The following is a 16608-nucleotide window of genomic DNA, read 5'->3' as shown; positions in this document are numbered from 1 at the left end:
AGAGAGAGGGAGGAGGGATCCCCTCGTATATAATGCTAATCCGACCGCAATTGACTGGCTCCCTGCTATTTTGTCTTATGTTCACGTTATGGATTCATTCGTGTGCAGCGCCCGGAAAGCACGAGGCACCTTACGCCGCGTGAGCTTCCTTTGTCTCGGCGTCGCTGCTATGTTTCCATTTTTATCATAATTGACATATATAATAGGATTTAGCATTAAAGCTACAATCGAGAGTTTTGGAATCATACAGAGTATGCATAGGTGGAGATCTTAATACGTACTGATGAATGTGTATTTAAATAGGTTTTACCGTGAAAACGAATAATTAGCATGGATTTCTTTTATATTAAAGAAGACCACTATATTTTGTCTTTTTATTTGTCGTGCAATAGTGAATTAGCGGCGAAGCAACACGAATAAAGATGATAGAAATATTTCCATACCATGGTTAATAAAAAATAATAAGAGATTACTCTGTTCTTTTTCAACCATGATGAAAATTTCGTATTACAATAATATTTTAATAGTAATCTGTAATTTTTAAATACTTAATTTCTGATTTTTCCAAGACTATTCTTTCCAAGAAATGTTGCTTGATACGTAACACTACGCGATCGCTAAATAACACACGAAATGCATAGTATTATATATTAATGGTATCACTGTCGCTGCACCTTAATGCAAAAAAAATTGATACAAATCTACGATTGATTTATTGAATATATTATTGTATCCATTTCTGATTGTATTTCTCAAGGCAAATTATCACCATTATTGTATATTTTTGTTGATTTAAAATTTTCTTTTTCAATTCTCTGTGCGCTTAAAACCATACTACAATTCTATAAATTCATAGGATTGTTCTACTACAATCCTATATAATTCATAGGAATTAATTTTTTATGATTAGTAATATTTCCTTAACGTAGTGAAAACTTTTATCTTGCAAAAGCATTTTTTAAATTAAGTTAATTTTTTTTTTATTAGTAATTATCTTACTTTTTGTTATTATTAGGGTACATACAACATCCATTTTATGTTACGATTTGATGCCAAAAATAGATAAGATAGATTGCGTCCTTTATACGTTATATTATTTATTAATTTTTTTTTTATTTGATACGAAACGATAGCTTGAGATTGGTTTTATCGTTTATTTTGCAGCGAGAAGAAATATCAATGTTAATTAATGATTGTTTGTACAAATCTTGATAACAATGTCAATTTGACTTCTGTCGCAATTATTTAATTAATTAAAGATTAATATACGTAATTTTTTTTATTTTCAGAAATAAAATGGCAGTTGCATCAAGAACTACGCGACTGATTAATGATATCCTTGTGTCACACTTTCGGTGAGTGTAAACATATTTTTTATATCAATTTGATATATCAATAATGAAGTTAAAGTACAAAACATATTTATCAATTTTGTAAAATTGATTTATAAAAGTGTTAAATAATCTTATCAATCATATCGCTATATCCGATGCCCATATTGTTTCACTAATAACAAACTTACTTTTGTCTCTCAAAAACGAAAAGACTTATTTTTGTTGAGAAAGTAAATTAAATATTACAGTAGTATAGATACGCGGGTTCTAAGTCGTGAACGCCAAACGGGAAGTAAGGTGGACAGAGAGCGGAGGGCGGTATTTAGGGGCGAGAGATGTTACGTGAAACGGGGATGTCCCGTAATGATTTTTTATAAAGAGCCACTTTTTGGGAATTTATATTTTGGGACCGTCGACCTAAATATGGACCCGAGATAAACTGGCAACTTTGACACCCTTCATGGACCCGCGTTACCCTTCTCCTTCCTGTTCTCACGGATTGCAGTGATTGGAGCGCTCGGCTTATAACCCACTTATTATAATATCTCTTATTATTTCTTATAATTTTGGAGAGCAGTTCATTGGTACTTGTTACAATTAAGCTACGTAACGTGGAAACACATTAAAAAATCGAGTTCAAACGGAGAAACGCAAGACGGGTGGCGAAGCACTAGTCAACAACTGGCAATCGTGATCGCTGTATTGCAGTACATAATGTGATACGTCATGTTTTAACATTAAAAGTATAGATTATCTTATAAAAATGCTGTATTTTTTATATCAAAAATATCAGGCAATACGGAAAATTTTCGTGCGCATGGCGGACCATAGAGTGAATACATTCGTGCAAAAGATCGTCGTGTCTGATATTTTCGCTAATAAAACATTTTTATAACGTATTCTATATTTTTGATATAAAAACGTAATGCGTGTTACATTGCATAGTATATCAATAGATATAGGTAACGATCACGCGAATGACCATGATATGCCACAATATGCGTTTCCTTGATTTAAACGCAATTTTTTTGTGTTTTTGTTTTGTCACGTAATCTTAATTAGCACCGCAAAATTGCTCCTCTTAAAAAGAAATAAGAAATGATCTATTTTTATTTTCCCGAGCACTGTAAAAACAGATTTCTCTTGTATAACGTTCTTCTTTATTCTGTTATCCTCTCGCATCTATTATTTATGCAAAATTAAAAAAAGTTTACAGATTTGTCTCGCTTCAACATTACATAAAAACTACTTTGCGTTTACGAATTTATTGTACGATAATTGCTCGGTATGACGCGTAACGTCAAATTACATTACAGATGATGACTAAAGGAAAAGAAATGTTAATCGTATTGATTTATTTTTACAAGTTAATTAGATTAATATAGCTTGTAGACTTATTTCTGGATTTGCACATGTATTATTATCGAGGTATTGAACGAGGAAGATTTTCCTTCCTAACCGCGAATTAAAAATTTTAAATACTTAATGTAAATTATATGAAGATGGAAATGTATAGGTGATGACAGTATGACGATGTTATGTAAAATCTTCTATTATGTAAAAAAGGAAGTGAGAAATGAATTTAAAAGTGTGTAAGATTTCTCTTGAAAAGTTTGAAAATACGTCGGAGCTTAATTTAGGCTGTTTTCGCAAGAGCGCGACGATATCGTCGGCAAAGTATATGCTAATTGACGCATGTTTTCTACAAATTGTGCAAGAGTCGGAGAATTTATCTCGTGCAAACAGGATATTATAGTTGAGTCGTCTCATGGGATCGAGAGTATTATATTTATTTGCAGTACTTAGGGAACATCGTAGAATTTCGTTGCCCAATAGCAAGCTCATGGTCGATCTCAAACCCCCAGAGGTGTGCATGAGACTCGTGGGTCGTGATTGGCCGCAGCTATCGACACGTGCGGCAGGTGAGACTCTTGGCTGTGATTCGTGCGTGTCCCTCGAACGTGAATCGTGCGAGTGGAGCACGTGATAATACGGTGAAGCACGTTTCTGAGATAATGCTACCGTGATCGGTGACTGATTATCACGACTACGGGTGATACCACGATTTTTACTCATTATTGCAGCGAAGCGATAAGCAGTAACACATACTACGTCTCTGACGTTAATCTGGCCGCTACTTGTGTTTACAGAACTTAAAGAATATTAGAACGCAAGGTTTGACATCAGACGATTGAGCTGCCTTTCGGATCGTAAATTATCTAGCTGATGCAATAAAACTTTTTCGTTTGGAAATGATTTCATAAACAGCAGTATTAATTCTAGTAACAGTCGCATAAAAAAATCTAATTAATTAAATCAGTTGAGTTAATTGCAAATTTTGAAAATTTCGATCGTATGTATGGTCATGTAGATATTTTGTTCTTTGAATTTTAAATTACATGAATAATTCTTGAAGATCTTTAAGAATATTATAGAATTTATTGCATTAAATGCATTAATATTTCTCTGGCCTATTTTTTAAGAGAATTTGATTTTAGATTCTATTTTTCAATAGAAACAAATTTTTAATATAAAGATTAAAAGAGCAAATGTTGATTCATTATGTCAATAAAATGATACATTATCGTATTATTCCGTCTATCATTAAGTAGTTTAAAACATCTTTGGCGATGAATTTGAAACATACTTTGGAGTCATTGAGGCTCAAGTTGGAACGATAATTCCTTATTATCATAAAGATGAAAAAGTAATAAAATTTAATAAAAAATAAAATAAAACAGAAATTACTAATTAATAAAATAGTAGATTTTGTTATAAATACAGTAAATTTTAATATTACATTTTTGTTAATGATCTTTAGCCTTAGCTATATATAATCACAAAAGAAAGAGGTAATGTAGCGATTTTATCTTCAAGACAATGATACTTAAAGATTAAAATTATAACTACTTGTACGCTGATATCAAAGAAACGTTTACACACTTGTTAAGTATTGTTAAAAAAGAGTTATTTTTACGTAACGAATACAAAGTTTACGATTGCAATTTAAAGTAACTATTTTATCTGTATCTGATAACAAGATTCGGATAACGGTAGACGATAAGAGAATACCTACTTGTACACAAGAAGGAAATTTATCGCAATAGCCGATAACGAAGGAACCTATAATTGATGCTAGTCGTATATGACTTTACGAGAAGAAACAATAATTAGTAAGAGGAAGAATTGTGGATTTTAAAATACAATGATTAAATCTTAAAAGAGATATATATTATATTTTTATACTATATATTATATATAGACTAAATAGTTAAGAGTAATTCCAAATATATTTTAGATACAAAGACAATTAAATAATGTTAAAAAAGATATATTGGGTTACTATTTTTAATTAACTTAATCGACCAATTAAATTTAAGAGTAGTAAAATTGATTATATTATTTTGTTTTTTGTCCATTTTGTTTGCAAAAAATATTCCAGTGATCTTTTTCTAAACATTAAGTAATTTGTTAAAATAATTACAAAATTAAATTAAAGATTGCAGTTTATAAATTTAATTGATCGATTAGGTTAGATTCGTCGGATTAATCGGAGTTGGTCAGATCGTTTCGTTATAATAAATACATTTGCACTACGTAATAAACTTGACGTCTATAATGAAACAAAATTCTTATGCATGTACTCAGATTCCAATCGCATTAGATATCAAATCTCTGTCTATGATAGTCGTTTCGTGGAATATGCATTATCTGATTTCGTTTTTTCTTCGTTTCCTTTATTTGAATGTTTCGCGTCAAGTGGAGTGGATTTGCGCCGGATGCGGCCGTTATGCAACAGCGTCTTCTCGATATGCCGCGGATCCAGCGGAACGTATACGTCCCCTGCCATAATAACGGCTGCTAGGTGAAGTCGTACGAGAAATGCACGCGGGAGGGTCGTTGTCCGTTTACGGGATGGACTGCATAACAGCCGGGTGTGATGCGCTACTCGACTGCGGCATTATGCAGGAATCTCGGTGACGACGGAGCCGCCGTGGGGATACAGGATATCCACGATCGTGGCTGGAGATGCGAGAGATGCATGCCAGGATACCTCGTCCTTTCCGACACATTCGCGACGAGATATCTCGTTATCAAATGCTCTCCAGCGACAGTGGTGCGATCCGCATGTGTGAGTTGCGAACGCACGATAGGATTTTTGTGCGCGGCTGAGAATCGAGAGAACGAAATTGTTTCGAATTTTCACTGTGGGAAAAAAATGTAGCTTTTTATCTACCGGGACCAACGAAAGGCATCACCAACGTGTGCTTTTCTGTTCGGTAAAGTGTGTGCCGCGTTATGCGCATCACAATCGCGTTTGTACGAATTTTTCTAAATGTGATCTGATGTTTATTTCAGTTATGAGTATTGATATAGTATGGAGTGTTTATTGCCTGGGAAAAATCGGGAAAAATCTAGAATTTTCAGAGAATGTATTTTTTATTCTTGAAAATCATGGATTTTTATGGAATTTTATTGACACTCGGAAAAATTTTGGGAATTTTATTTTTATATTTAAATTCCATTTCTTTTTTCCGGCAAAATTGTTTTTTAAATCATTTTTTTTTGATGCTGCGAAGTCGATTCGAAATAAATATGGCGTACATTTATATTTACGTGCATTCTTCTGTGACTCTGATATAAATCAGTTGGACAAAAATTCGGAGGAGAAAGAAAGGTTTCTTGCATTATACTTGTGCTTTAAACTCGTACGAAGAAAAACATAATTTCAATATTGAAATTGCAAGATTTGTAGATTTTTCGAAAACATCGAGTAAAAAATTTGAATATCCGTAATAACTCTCCCGGAGTTTTTATTACTTTATGCACAAATACGATCATTACTCGCGGGTGGGAGAGAGTTGTGGAGGTCCAAAGTCGTCGTTTCGCCGATGCAAAAATACGACGCGTGAAAGCGTCGCGCGCGGTTCGATTTCCATCGAAAAATAGTGGAGTCGTTTCGAGCGCGCGGCGGCGCGACTCGCTCGCTCGGAAGTTTCGCGTTTCGGTGATGCGGTGCATGGTGCTCCTCCATATGCATCTCTCTCGCGCGGCGGCGCCGACCGAATCTACCGTAGACTGTACACCGGATCTGCGTAAAACTGTACGCGTGGCGCGGGCGACCGAGCGTTAATTGCAAAAGCAAACAATTGTTTTGCACGAGGTGAGCCCGGCGAGCTGCTCGCCGCGCGAGCGCGTTGGATTTTTTTTTTTTTTCCACCGGGGCGACAACTTAGTTTCGCGCGCTTCGCGCATACGTCACGTATATACGTACCACACGTACACGCGACACCGGCGCGGAAATGCCAACGCAGATCTGACTGCGTAAAAGGCGAAAAACCACGTCACGGAACTTTCACGTTGAATCCCGAATGTCTCTTTCTCTTTTTCCTCGCTTTTCCGCGCGCGCTTTGAATAAGTGCCGCACGTGCCGGGGAGGGGGGAGGGGGGGGGGTAGGATTCCCGCATCGCGCCATAAAGAAGCTAATGAAGCCGTCGCTGAGTGTGTATTTACGCGTGAACTGAAGTTCCTTAAATATTTAAATTGGAACGCGACGCGTTAAATAGAATTTCTGTTTGCCGGATAAATTTGATTTACGTAGAGACCAAGTGGAAATATTTAGATCAGATTACACGCGCGATTACTGTTGTGGCTTTGTGTGTAAAATTAATCATTGGGAACATGATGTTTCCTTTGTGCCTCACGAGTACGTTACGGAGAATTAGAGATCGGTACTGAACGTTCGTTAAAAGGAGAAGAAAAATATTCTTGAATTTCACATCACTACGTTGTTTCTTTGTAGAAAAGAAGACATAATAGATAAGACGAAAAGATTAATATAATGACGACTGGCCAAATCTAACCTTTAGTTTCAGGTATCCTTCCCAAGTGTACAATTAATAACGTCGATTTAACATGAGCAATATCGAATCAATAACAGATAAGATTAATTTAAAAATACGCGCGGCAAAAGAGAACGTCACGCTGTCGTAGTTACCAAATTATCGGGACGCTATCCCGCGGTTAAGATGATTAAGATAAAGCTATGGATAATTTTCTTTCGCAAACTTCGCGCAACTACGCGAATCCTTGATAAGGAATATTGTTTCATCCGCGAAGGAAGGGTCCAATGGACGGATACCTGGGGATATATCTTGCGCGCGCGCGCGCGCGCTGATAAGAAACTTTGGAACTTCCCTCTCGCCGAAGTCGTCGAAAGATTAGAGTACAACTCGGTCCAAGCCTCTGGCGAGTAGCTTTCATAAATCTCATATTTGAATATTCTTCGTTTAATATCTCTCTCGCAAAATGTCGCTTGTGGGAAGGTGTAGGCGTTACAATTATCCAGGATGGGAAGGACGCACGATTTTTTTTTCTCACGACTGAGTCAGGGAAGTTATTGGAGAAGTCTGTATTCCTTTTCTTTTTTTTCGAAATTTCGCGCTCGGGTGAAACCGCGCGAGGTAAATCGCACATTTTTTCACAGCTTCCGAAGCGTACGTGCGAGTCCGTGGCACTCCGTGCTACGTTTTTGCTACTTGGGAAGTGGAACGAGGTTACTTTAGCGCAAAGTATAATATGTGTCTCGTGTTACCGGCGTCTTATTGGTAATTAATTTACCTTCCTCTCTCTCTCTCTCTCTCTCTCTCTCTCTCTCTCTCTCTGTGTGTCTCTCTCTCTCTCTCTCTCTCTCTCTTATACACATATGCACACATATTCCCGGCGATCCGACCTCACGCAGTTATATCCTATGCTGGACTAATATCACGGGGGTCCTGCGGGACCTCCGGGTTCTTGCTCGCACGTGGAACGACCGCACGCGAGGGTACGTGCACGCACACACACGCACACACACACACACACGTGCGAGAGAGGGCGAGTTACAGGCGTACGTACACAGGCTACGTAATGGGGAATATGCAAACTTGGGACGCGAAGTAAACACGGACCGTAAACTGCCGTGTTAATTTCAAGGCCGGGGCTCGGAAAGCTAGAACCGAGACGCTCGCTGTTTTAATTAACCGCAGACCAGGGCCGTCGCCGTGATATCATGATTAAGAATTATGATGCGTAGTGGGAACCGCGCGCGCGCGCGCGCGCACGGTTTTAACGCTGTACCATATCGTCCGACCGTCAAACGTTACGCGTCCCGCTCTCGTGGAATTAGATTGCGACCTGGTATATCGATTAAAAGTGTTACGGCGAAAAGTGTTAGCTTTCTTTCTTCCATGGCGTTCCGCGCGCGCGCGCGCGCCGTAACGATGATGAAAAGCGCGACTGGCGGTCGTCGGAAAATTGCAATTTGAGGATATCTTTCGTTTACCGTGGGGTGCAGGTACCGGCAGGGTATGGCGTATAGACACGAAAACGAGAAATTAACTCGGTACATCGCGCCGTCATTACGTTGTGTGAGTTTGAGATTCCGCAAGCACCGAGCTTTCGCTCATCCCCCCTTCCCCTACCCGGCTATGGTATTTGCACGACATATAATATTTAATTATGACAAACAGCGGCCAACAATGCTTGCCGCTGGCAAACAAGATACAGGAATTTTTAATGGATATTTTTAGGTAAATATTTTTTTAAAAGCCGCGCGCTGATGTTTCAATATAATATCTCTTCCGCGTTTGCTTTCGCGTCCGCTCTCGTTTCTCGCAATCTCGACGTTAATGAACTCTACTCCAGGAATAAATCCTAGTAATTTGCATTTGTTACTCGCCGCTCGCTCGTTCTGGACGTTGCTTCTCCCCTTCCTCCTCGCTCGCATGATATTACTTAGTACTCGCGTGTATGCGCGTTCGAACGGAATACTGTTTATTGAGATACTACGTCTGTTCCGTGGTCGAAAGAGATGAGCAACCTTCGTGGTACCTAACAAAGTCATTAATGGCGAATCCGGTGTTTTATTCGGCGGGTCATACTCGTAAATCCGGTCCGGACGTAAAATCGAACATCGTACGAGGTCCCGGGTCGGAACCGCCGCTCTTGCCACATAAATGCATGCAACCTATCGAACTGCACCCCTCGCGGAATATCCCGGTTTAATTACACTACTTTCGCGCGCTTGACGGCACCGTGAACTCTCCCATCGCGATCGTAAAAACAATTTTTACACGCCGTCGAATGTAGCGTACGCGCGATATGTTTACTACAGGCGGGAAAGAAGGATAATATGGAATAACTGGAGAAAATTAATTTGGGGGTGGGGGGGAGGGGGTAGAAAATGTAATAAAATATGGGAAAATCAATTTTCCTTTCAGTTGTGTGCGGTTTTCCGCCACGTGCGTGAAAGCCTTTAAATATTAATTCTGTTGGCCAATGGTAAGTAACGTAAAACGAATGTTTGCATGTAACACATGCATTAAATATCACACAGCTGCAATTTTTATGTTTCTCTACAGAGAGAATTATACATCGAGGTTTAAAATTTTTATTTTACATTTTCATATCCTTCTGTCCCTCTATCTTTTCTACTACCTAACATAATCTGCATACGTTAACGTTCTCTTTATACACGTTTTCCGCCGATATTTTTACCTGTTCTGTTAAAAAAAAAATTTGCAACGAAACGAACTTAGAGTATGAACTAACCGCGTTTTTCACGGAGTATGCTAAAGCTGTTAGATTCCAAATTGACAAAGCTCGCGGACCCATTCGATTATAGCGGGTAATCCAGTTAGTACTGCCATTTAAAATTTTATCTTTCTCCCGGCCGAGTTGGCTGGTTGGCGATAATCGATATTAAAAAACGACTGCAAGAAAAAAAGGCTGGAATTAACGTCGCGGGAATAATCGATCATTTCGCGAAGGAACGCGAAAGCGGCTATAATAATTATCGTTACTATTAATGGATCGGAATAACTCGAAGCGAACGTTGAATCGCGGAGAAGTCTGGTATTATCGGCTGAATATCGGCAAAGAATCGTTCTTTCTCGCACTTCCGTTCCTCGATTTTTTCACTTCGGCAAAGGCAGAAAAAACAATCGGATGGGGAAATTTTTATGAATTTATATAGACCAGAAGAGATTATTGAAGATTTATTTGCATTTATTATATTTTATCGAATAATTTTCTAGCGTTCTGAAATTATATCAAAGGGGGTGCCGCGCTTCTCTCTTCTTCCGGGTTGTAAACCGGCAAAGTAAACCGAACGTACTTTAATCCGATAACTTTCATCCGTGTTACGTGTTGAACGGACGGTGAACAAAAGCGTCCTGGAAGGATACGTATTAGTATTTTGAGGATCGCCGTGGGAAGAGAATGGATGAGCTGATATACCGAGCTCGCTCCGATGGCCCGGACAGAAATCGCGAGGGGCGGTGGGGTACGGCCGGAAGAGCGCGATCTGTTATTCTGTCGCGGAAGCACGAGGATCGGGACGTAAAGGTCTTTGGCCGTAATTCCGGAAGGACCACGGCGCGACCGCCGGGGGAAGAAGGGGGCGGGAGGTTAAGAGCGGAAAGAGGAGTAATCGAGGTTGATGTAGCGGCTAGGAAGGTCCTTCAGGCTCTCGGTTCACGCACGACCTGTATCCTGTAACTTTTGCTTCGTACCGGGTTCAAAGGTCACGTAGCAGCCACTTCAAGTGTATTTTGAAAGCCGGGGCTACGGGAAAGAGGAAGGAGAGAGAGAGAAAATCCACCGTCCCGCGAAAAATAAACTTTTGATCGCTCTTTCGTAGCGTAGAAAAACGTTAGTCAGCAGCGTTCGCGAAAGGGCAACTTCCACTTACAGCCTTTGAGTAAAAGGGCCATAATAAATGTCGCGCAAAGTGTCGCGCGCGAGGAGCGTGGCGAGCGACGATACATGCCTTTCCTTTGTTCACGTCGACGTTTATTAAGCGGACCCCCTCCCCAAAGCCAATCACCAACATTTTTTTATTAGAAAATCTCCTTGAATTGGCTTTACATAATTACAAATTCTTTTCCAAATTCTCACAATTAAAGTATGCAAGAATAAAGAGGATGGGAAGCAATTTTATATTAATAATGAAAAAACAAAACTTATATTAAGTGTTAAAATTTTTTTTTTCTCGTTGACATGAAATCGTTCTTTACTCTTTTTATTTTTGTTGATCGCGTGTAAAAGAATTTTTAATTCCGTAAAACCATTTCAAAAATATTTTGTGATAAAAAATTTATTTTTCAAGAGAAAATATTTTTTTTCTAGACTTTTAACCTGATTTTATTTACACAATGTTGTATACGTTGTTCCTAGGGGAACGTGGTGTTTTTTTTTATTGTAAAATTCTTTTACTTTAATTTGTAAAAGACTTTTGCAATTCTATAAAGCCAAAAGTTAAAAAATTAGTTTATTAAAAAAATGTCAGTAAAGACAGACTGCTCTAGGATCTTCTTGAGCGCAAACAGAAGAAGGAAAATTTACTCCGTTTGTTGAGGCTTACCGAAACGCGGCTGCTCGTATTTCCGGTCATTAATGACGCCGAGAGATAATTTCTTCGGTAAACACTTTAAACGTTGGAACGCCGCTCTTCGCGGGACTAGGCAGCGCTCAAATATTATTTTGAGAGCGTAATCACATGCCGCGAGTAAATACACGAATTATAAATAGAGCGCGCGCGTACATGCCGAACAATTAATTAATTAATGAGTGCAATTGATACGATGCACGCGCGCGAATTTGTAGCAATTGTAAATTTGTAGCAATGTAAATTTTCGCGACGATGAACATAATTAACGGGACGTGTGTCGAAGCTTCCGAAAGTCACGCAACACACCCACAGCCTGTGATTTGTTAGGGTGATTCAGAGAGCGATGCCATGCCGTCGGCCACTATTTCAAGAAACATTCCCTTTCGATTTCGTGTGCGCTTAAAGCATCCTCGTCCCGGAAGGGACGGCTTTTCCGCGCGAGGGAAGAACGGGGGCTAAGAGGGGTAGGCTACAGATACGCGAACCGGAGACCGCGGGATTACCGGATCCACAAAATTAATCGTCCGTAGAATTAAAGGTCCTGCCGAGACGGGATTACCCCGTAATTGCCCCGCCGCCGCCGCCGCCCGTCCTCGACAATATGCAAATACTCGCGATTGCCTTTTTCCCCCTCCCCCCTCCCCTCCCGCGCGTTCCTCCTTCCTCGATCCCCGTGTAAGCGCTAATTAAGCGCGTGTCTTACAGTCCATCTTCTCGGCGATGAATATATGTAAAGCGCGCGCGCGCGCCAAGAGTTAGTGCGGAATTAACGTGAGATCGTTAGACCTTACCGTTTTCCGTGGGTCTACTGCTTGTCACGCTCAAGATTTGCCATGAATTACCGTTGACAAATCGCGGCAAAATTTCGTAGCGCGACATCGCGATGAAGCGAGAGACGCCTGCCCGACGTTAGTGTCGTGCAATTGAATCGGGGTTGATTTATGTAGCGCTTGAATTACCCCCGGAGCTTGATTTACAGTACCATCAAGTTGCGCTAACAGCCCTGATTGACTGGCTCCGCTTACCTCTTCTTCCCCCCCCCCCTCCCTCCTCCCCGGTGTGATACCTCGGGGTTAACTAATTTTGATTTCCCGCGATATCTTACTCCTTCCCAACTCGGTTCCCCAAACTGCAAGCATATAATACGCGCGGGGATTATACGGATCGCGAGCAATATGAAATTAGCACGATCAACCGTAATTCTCGGCCTGGCGTGAGCGCGCGGAACGTAACGTCCGGCGAACGGCGTGCGGGGAGTTCGAAACTTCCGGTAATTTCCCGCACGTTACGCCTATTTCTTTCTCGGTAATTCTATGATTAAACCCGACAAGGGAAATTTATTACGTCAGTCCAGTTAGACGGGCCGATTACTCATTCGAATTATGGAAACAGCCAACAGCTGCGCGTTGCGCCCGAAGTTTTTCCCCCCGCGGACCCCGGGAGTTTTCGGCGGTTAATTCTCGAAAGTAGAACGATATCATTTTCCCGTCCGTGAATGCGCGGCGGCATTTTGATAACGCGGCGAGTATACGCGGAACATTTAGTCATACCCGATAACCAACGTACGCCACTCGACGTACACACGGTCGACATGGGGGGAGGGGGGGCCGAGTGCCGCATAACATTAGTCATACGAAAATGGACCTTAATGACGAAGGACGTAAGCGAACGTCGGCAAGAGCCGGTAGAGTCTCTTACGCATCGTCGGATTTACGTTGTACGTAGATACCCGGATATCCGGTTGCCAATCCAATGCTGCGCGAGAGGGTAGGCAGCCTCGGCGGCTATCGAGCCCGTACGAAGGCTCGTGGGATGGATTTATCATGAAAACGCTTCGCTCGCAGTAATCATTTTTTTTTTTTGTTTCCCGTTGCGCTGTTGCCGGCGATGAAACGCGCGGTAGTGACGCGCGTGACAGATTTATTGCGCGCGCGGGGTGGAGCAGTTATTGGCGCCGATTGCGCGCGCGCGCGCGTATAATAATGGCGAGCGTATTTTACAATTTATTCTGTTGTGGGATTTATGGTAATTTATTGACGGGGGCAGGGGGGGGGGAAGGGTAGGTATTCGTGGCGCGTTATTTATTATTGTTTCACCTATTTACGCGTCTGTATGGGAAACGCCGGCGATATTTCGATAGCGTATTAACGACTGGCGATTTTGCGCTTTGGTAAAAAAAAAAAAAAAAAGTTCGCGGGCCGTAATAATTGTTATAATAATACATTCCCACGCAACTTTTATGATAATGATTTTCACAGCATCTGCATTTCAAACGTACTTTTACTTTTCACAGATTAAAATGAACTGAAAACGATATTCCGCGTATACAGTTGCGACAACGCGGCGGACGAAGTTGCGGCTGTCGGACAGCTCGGCACAAGTTTCGAAATTACGATTCAATCTGCCGCGGCATTATATTCAATCTCTCGTCGATGCAAGACGACGCGCATCCGTCTCCGGGGCGCGTGCCCGGGGAGGAAGTCGCAGAGACGCCGAGTTACGACGGAGTTCGTCAGGCCAATCCATAATTAACGGCGCATACGGAATTCCGGGGACAATGCGCGGCGCTTGAAGGGCCGTGCGGCATAATATATCCCCGGACCTTTGATTCGTGCGACGGAAGGGAAGATCAAGGAGAACGGAGCGAACTCCCAAGAAAGTCAACGCTGACGTTCCCGGGGAATGTGCACGCGCGCATTCTATGTAAATAGCAATCCAGTTTGCTCGAGGATCAGCAACCCTCAGATTTGGGGAGCTTTGGCCGACGGAGGTTTCCGTCTTTGCACCTTCGTCCTTGATCCTTCCGGCTTAGACTCCCTGGCGCGTCTGGTACCACCTTATCGTGCTCCCCTTCCTCCGATATCTCCGGCCCGCCTTCCCCATTCCCCCGCGAGGAACGCGCAAACACATGGAGCTGGTCCGCTGTGGGAAAGGTTATCGGCTCCTGTCGGTCGTCTTCATCCACTGGATTTGCTGCCTCCTAGTTTTTCATTTGCCAGCACTGTAAATTTTACAACTTGAAAGTGAATAATATATAAAGTGAATAATATATAATATATTATTGATATATACTATAGTAATAGTATTATAGTGTTAATATTATTGATATATTATAGTAATGAATTTAACTTTTTTAGGGATACAATTAGACGGCTCAGTAGAATTTTGTGAAACGTATATTTCTATGTTTTGGAAAAATATGACGGATTTAAGTTTATTAAAATATTAAATATTAAAATATCAAGTATTAAGATATTTTTAAAAATTACTATATAACTTATTTTATTTTATAAAGTATACATCATAATATATCAATTTAATTGATGATCTCTAGATACAGTTGTTTAAGCAGACGACTTGGAAATAGAGAATGGAATTTAATTTAAATAAAAAGCAATTGATGTAGGTCGCAATTGAGATTGGCTTTGATGTTTCGCCCGAGTGAATTTGCTGGACTTAATCGTTTTCGTAGACATCTCTTCCAAGAGTTCCGAGAAGTCCTAAGAAAAGATTTGCACTGTCCGGAAGGTTGGGCACGACCGAGCGGCGTCTCCTCGGTAGACTTTGCGGCGAAACACTTTCATTAGGATGGAAACTTAATTAGGGTGCCCTCAGGGTCGGTGAAACTCTGCAACTTGCTTGCAACGAATCAATTTTGTTAGACGAAGTCGACTGAAGTGTCAACGACGAAGAATCGATCAATTTTACTACGTCATTTTTTCACAAGCTGTTTTAATAATAAAAAAAAAAAAATAGACTGGTTGTTTATAAGCGAGTCAATATTTCAAGATGGATCGCGCACGCTAAACGTATCGCTAAACGTTAGGCGAACGTTAGAAAATTCGAACGGACGAAAGTTTCTTTGGCTAATAAATTTTCTTAACTCGATTATCCAGTTAACATAGTTAACATTTCGTTCTCCGTTTCTGCAACTCTCATTTCTCTCGTTGGGGCCAACAAATAATTTTCCATTTTGTTTCCCTTAATTATCGAGCGAAGTAACGAACGTCCGTTGCATCCATGTATTTTCTTTATGAGCACTCGTAAAACGGGAATTAGGAGATGCCACGTAATGATGCGCCTTCTGAAAACAGAGAGAGAGAGAGAGATAGAGAGATAGAGAGAGAAAGAGAAAACGTCTATTGCCCACCCGTATATCCCGAATGCCGTTGCCTCCTCTCGCAATATAAAGCTAGAGTGTAACATCAAGTGGCGTGTTACGTCAGTGCGTAGCTCCGGGGGGGAAGAAGGATAAGTCGTGGTCCGCCTTGATTTCCCTGTAGGGCAGTACGGGCAGCGGCAAGCTTTGTCGTTCCTCCCCCGTACGTCAGCGGGGAGTCGCGCTACCACCTTGTCGGGGTCTTTTAAATTTGCGCGGCGACATCGGTAGTCGGGAGAGAGGACGCGTATATATATAAAATGTCGTCAAAAAAAATTCCGGGGGATTAAAATCTCGTTCGCGGGAATAAACTATCAAAGTGACGTTATATATAAAGTTACCGCCTCGCGGGAGATAGCGCGCTCGTGACACGTCGAGTGACACGCCGCGTGTCGATAGCACACGTTTCTCTTTCGGCCACGCCGCGCTCTCTCGGAACGCAGCATAAATTCGGATTACATCCGCGAGAGTTAAGAGCGTCCCGAAGTACATGTTTTGAATTCGGAATGTATGCAGAATGTACGAGCGGGTAGATACCATCGAGACTTTTGAGATCTTTCAGTGCCGTAAATCTGCCCGCGGTAAGCGTCGCGGGATAATACGCGATATCTGCTCTATCTCTATCTCTCTCTTTCTTTCTTTTCTTCTTTTGGCGTTAGGAAGAGAGAGAGAGAGAGGGTTA

At 41.0% G+C, this 16608-nt stretch overlaps 1 long non-coding RNA gene across 1 annotated transcript in view; it reads left to right on the top strand.

Moving 5' to 3' along the window:
• LOC118644168 overlaps nt 1-16608 on the top strand; it is a 203069-nt gene that overhangs the window by 18122 nt on the left and 168339 nt on the right. The window contains exon 2 of the long non-coding RNA XR_004964305.1: nt 1290-1355. This is a non-coding gene — a long non-coding RNA (uncharacterized LOC118644168). The remainder of the gene's footprint in view (nt 1-1289; nt 1356-16608) is intronic.

Source organism: Monomorium pharaonis, chromosome 8 (genome assembly GCF_013373865.1).
Source record: "Monomorium pharaonis isolate MP-MQ-018 chromosome 8, ASM1337386v2, whole genome shotgun sequence".
NCBI classification, from domain to species: domain Eukaryota; kingdom Metazoa; phylum Arthropoda; class Insecta; order Hymenoptera; family Formicidae; genus Monomorium; species Monomorium pharaonis.
This window is presented reverse-complemented; position numbering and strand designations above follow the sequence as displayed.